Source organism: Pollicipes pollicipes, unplaced genomic scaffold, assembly GCF_011947565.3.
Source record: "Pollicipes pollicipes isolate AB1234 unplaced genomic scaffold, Ppol_2.1 Scaffold_7261;HRSCAF=8764_pilon_pilon_pilon, whole genome shotgun sequence".
In the NCBI taxonomy this organism is placed as follows: Eukaryota; Metazoa; Arthropoda; class Thecostraca; order Pollicipedomorpha; family Pollicipedidae; genus Pollicipes; species Pollicipes pollicipes.
The window spans coordinates 52759333-52764570 of NW_023597054.1; the positions used below are offsets into that span (position 1 = coordinate 52759333).

The 5238-nt window shown below is 44.9% G+C and overlaps 1 long non-coding RNA gene across 1 annotated transcript; it reads left to right on the forward strand.

The window, feature by feature from the left end:
- Nucleotides 1-1251: 1251 nt before the first annotated feature.
- On the forward strand, nt 1252-3104 carry LOC119112434 (uncharacterized). The gene is made up of 3 exons (XR_005095717.1): nt 1252-1412; nt 2615-2711; nt 3014-3104. It is a non-coding gene; the product is annotated as an uncharacterized LOC119112434 (long non-coding RNA).
- The last annotated feature ends 2134 nt before the right edge of the window (nt 3105-5238 follow it).

Below are 5238 nucleotides of genomic sequence, written 5' to 3' on the forward strand. Positions count from 1 at the left end.
GGTTCCAACCTTGTCCCTGCTTGGGACATTGTCCCAAGACTTTGTTCCTGCTGCATGTTCGACATCGCTGTTGCTGATGGTCGTGGTCGGACGATTACCGCTATCGGTTTAGTCAGCTGATCGTCAGATTTTGCAGCTGTTAAATCGAATGTTCGCGTTGAAGAGGAGGTCGACACATTTCATGGGTTCCTCTGAATGCAGACGGGTAAGAACTTGCCCACCTGTTCGGGTGCAAATATGCGACCGCTATGTTTTCATTTTCCGATAAGACTCGTGGGAAAACGACGCAGCTGGCTGCGGGCAGTATAACCTGAAAAATCGCTAAATTGTGCCGGAACACTCCCGCAATAGCACAATACTGGACCAGAGTTAACAAGAGATAAATTCGTGTGGTTGATAGCATGCAGCATGCAGGAAAAACTCATATAAGCCCGGTATGACCACAGAGCTTTGAAAGTGTGACTAACTCAGCAAGGTACACTAAACTCGACATGATATCGCAGTCTTCATTTCCTTTGGTTCTTTTACCTGCGCAACAATAAGCAGCCTTCTTTAAATTTGATATAATCTCGAGCTCCTACTTGTGACGTTCCAAAACTGCTTGGACTCCAAAGGATTGTTGGGACCAAACTCACCAATGAGGGGCCAGATCGTACATTGGCAAAGGGGGGGGGGGGAGCAATGGCCCACCCAAAAGGATGCAAACCGACACCAGTGGCTAGTGCCGATTTTATGAGTTGTTGGCGATGCGGGTACATTCCGAATTAGCGACAAAACTGTCCAACTTTTTGAAAAGTTGAAATTGACTTCAAGCGAGCTAACTGAAAAAGAAAAGCGGCTAGTGGCCCCTCCCCCCAGTTTCGGGAGGCTTCCAATGCCCCTATGCTGCAATCGCTACGGTACCGAAATTTCGCGCATAGCTGTGCAGTATTATGAACATATGCAAATCAGATGTGATAGCTTTGCTAGGTACTTTACCACAAAGAGGGGGAACAAACATGAATTGGATTTCCTTCTCAATATTTTTCATTTCTCACATTTAAGGCAACCACAATCTCTAACCTACAAAACGCGATGACAGGCGGTTTGGCTGACGCTTTTCCATGCTAAATGTTTGTTCAACCTTCAATATCACTACAAGACATGACAAGTACAATTCTGCTTCAATTTCAACGACTCCTCTGACCTGCTCTATACACAAAGATCTAGTAGGCGGCGAGCGGCGCAGTGTGGTGACTTTCTGGCGCGGGTGGGAACAGTGAATGCGCTGATTCGGCCATAACGCTCTAGAAGCGCTTATGGTGGATTTATTGCTGTGGGACGCACGGAGCCCAGTAATCTTTGGTGTTTGTATGGTGCATCGGCATTGGTGCATTACTCATAAAAATGTGTGATGCAACGAAAAGGACACTGTGAGTACTATTGGTTCCATCCTAGTGCAGGAGTCGTTCCCATTGAAGACGAAATGGTCTGAAATAGCATTGCCTGTTCCCTAGTCTGAGTAGGCACGCAGGCATCCCTGTGTGCTTGGTATGCACGTTCTTACTCGTACTTATCTAATGTTACGTTATTTTTGGCAGCTGCTTCACTATTCTCTATTCTTACACAAACTCCAATGATTTTCACAATGGGGGCTGAGCTTGAAGTTATTTATTTGCTGATCATTTGCCTGGTCATAGTTAAATTTCCAAACAAGAATCAAGCTCTTTTAATACAATATTTCAATCCTGCACCATCTTGGGGCTTGAAATAGTCATGACCATTAAAAGCCTATGGTACATAGTCGGCCTTGGGACGATAGTCTACATGTCATGCATGTCCAAGCCGTCACCCATTCAAACATGACTGAAGAGCTCTTCCTTTGCCCTTAAGCTTTCAGATATCCTTGGAATAATTTTGATCAAGATCAAAATTATTACAAGGCAGTCTGAATATATGTATAGTTGGTAATTATCATGAATCATTGGTTGCAATTTTCTACCCTTGCATGGACACCCACTACATTCAATTTTATGTTATGCCATATTGCAGCATTGGTCTCACCTGCATCATGCAGTTTAGAACCAATTTGTAGCAAATGCATCTTAGAGATCTTGGAGAGATTGGACCAGTTTTCACCTGTGTTGAAGTGGCCTTTTGTCCTGTCCTAAATTTCATATCATCATTCCCTGATGCCAACTTTTGTATTCCCCCATGTGGTATGCATGCACAATTCATGTAAGTGTTGCTTACTTCCTGGGGATGGTTTACCAGACATTGCTTTTAATCCTCATGAATTTCATCTTTGCGTCTGTGAGGGAGAAGAAAGAGACACAATTTGCCAATAGTCTTCATTTCATGGCTGGATTGAAGTGTTTAGGGAAATACCTGTTTTGATCCACTTTATATACAACATCAGCAGAGGCTTTTTGTCACTTTTTAGAGATTCCATTGTCATGTTTTGACATTTGATAACTGAGAGATCATGATGCACTGTTGGGAAGGAACCATCACCTGAAACTAGCCATACATGTGTTTGAGAGTGAACACAATGGTTCTTTTGCCCTGCCTCACCTAACTTGTGTGGGGATATGAACTATCTTGTGCATAAGCCTCACACCCAGTCAAATTTCAGATATGTTGGGAACCTCGATGCTTCAGTCACAGAGGACCTGATCATAGCCCTCTTCAGTCCAATTGGTCAAGTGAAGAGCTGTAAAATCATTACTGAGGTAAGCCCAACTGATTTGTGCTCTGTATTAATATCTTGTTCACTGAAGGATCAATGTTATTTCATGTGCCATCCGTACTATTTAATTATAGCCTTGACAATCAAGTTGTCATATGTATGTGTGTGTGTGTGCGTGTGGGTGTATGTGCAACAGTTAAAGTGTCCTGCATTGCCATGCTCTCATTTTTATACACGCTGTATATTGTATGCATCAGGGTCATTGCTGAGTTATGAATTTTGAACCTGCATGCAGAAGATAATTTCTGGAAATCCATTCTTAGAACCATCGTTCTTTTTCCACAGACTCTTCGGGTGTGGTATAAGTTTACAGCCAGGTCTGTACACTGAAATTATCTGTAATGCACAGAGGCAGTGCATGGTATTGCCAAGGGCCCTGGAGACGAATCACGATGAAAGGTACTATTTTTATTCTTATTCTATGTTGTGGACCCCCGGAGACAACGGACCTGGAAACGAGCGACGCATTATGGCAATCGGTAACCTTTTATATTTTATCGGAGATTCTGATGCTACCTAGGACTCCAACGGAAAGGTATATTTTTTATTCTTCCTTTGGTTTCTACCGGATTCGGATTCGACCTCGAACACATTTCATGTTGGTTGGCATTGGAATGATGCATTTGCTGGAAGTGACTACATCGCAGCTGCTGTGTTTGATCTTACTCATTAAACGACTAACCGAAATAGTGCTTGCAAAGATCGTAAACCACGTAAAACATCGGCTTGGTGTCACCACGGCTGTTAAAAATTTCAGCACTGTTTACAACGCGGTTGAGTCAATGTGTGAGCTTTGAAGTATCCGGTGCGGTGACCCGGTATGTACACGGAATGCAACAGGCTCCACACCGACGGATGAACGGTAAATTTTCTTTCTTTTTTCCCCCGCCTAGTGAGAGTAATAAAGCCTCAACAGGTAAGCGTTTACATTTTTACTGGGTGCGTTTGGTGTTTGTTGCCTTTAGTAACGTTGCAAGTAAGACGAGTTCCTTTGCCTCACTGCCTTTATCCTTGTCGGTGATCCTTCTACCTGAGAGGCTGTGTTCGAGCCGTTTTAACTTGACCGTAGCCGATACTTCGCATGACATGGCTATATCTTATTATATGATGTCGAATCCATTACAACGGAATCGTATTCCAAAGCATTGTTTGCACTACCCTTGGTACAAGTGAGTTTGTCACGTCCCAGCAGGGTACAGCACTTGTGTTATAACACGCTTCTATTTCGTTTATATGTTGGTCACTTAATCAAGGGCAGGATGCCAGAGGATAATTTGAGTTGTTTTTGCTCATTCGAATAACGTGCACTGGTAGAATCGAATCCTTCTGCTTGCGTTAGATAAATTTGAACTGCTGCTGTGTGAAAGAGTACTTCCTTCGGTGTATCCAGTATTCCCATTTGCTTTTGGACCAAGCTAATCATATATCTGTTATCCCAACGCTGTTCTTGAAGCTGCGTCTCAAGACGAACGCTTTACTCTACCCAATGCCTTTTTAAATTTGCATCAAATTTGGAAGCTTCATTCCTTTTCTCAGCTGTACTCCGAGCGTTCCGAATGGCTACCTTTCTGGGATGAGAGCTCACGCTAAGCAGTGCTTGTTGTGTGAGCCCTGATCACCACCATCGGATCGTTGACCTAGATCGCAAAGCCGGGTCAACGGCAAAATTGGGTTGCAAAAGTTTAACGTGCCGTAATGCTCCACACGGTCCGGCCTGCTGTCGCAGGCCACCTGACCTTTCGCGCGGCCTCTGCCAACGGCCGCCGACCGTGTCTGTCAAGAGCAAATAGCGAGCGCCTAAGGCGACTCGAACCCACCTCGCCACCGAATCCGCCCGCCCATCCACCCTGCGGGTGGATCGTACGGCAGGCGCTCTAACCAACTAAGGTACCTGGTCGGACTTGAGCTTTCGGGACCAATGCTTATCTCAGTACCATTACCCGTTTAGTTTAAGTTGCACCGTGACCTAGCGGTCTGCGTAATTGGATTTGAGACTGTGCAGCTGTACGTTACGTCGTCCGGCCAAATGCAAGTAATTCCCTCTTGTGGAAGAAACGTCTTGTTGAAAACCTGATAAAACATACTGATGATAAGAACAACTCGAATAACAACCTTCCCACACAACCAGTGGCAGCGTGGTTGGGATGGGATGCATTGTAATAAGCTTAGAGCGATACAACCTGAGCTGGGTCAGTGGCTCTCTTGTTTCCGCAAAGTGAGGCGAGAAGAGGTGATCCTCTGTAGGGAGCCGATAAACCTATCTGCCATCGATGTGGCGCTGTCCTCACCGTCCGCCATGTCCTTGCATCTTGTCCGCGCCTCGTGGAAGAACGTCAACGTCACTTTGGACAGCACAACTCGCCCCTTACCCTCTGTGACATACTAGGAAACAACTCACAATACCTTAAATCCCAACAGGTCTTTTTGTTTCTGAAACACATCAACTTCGGGACCATTTGCGCGGCGCACTAGTTAGGTAGAACAAAACTCGTCGTGGGCGCCAAATGACC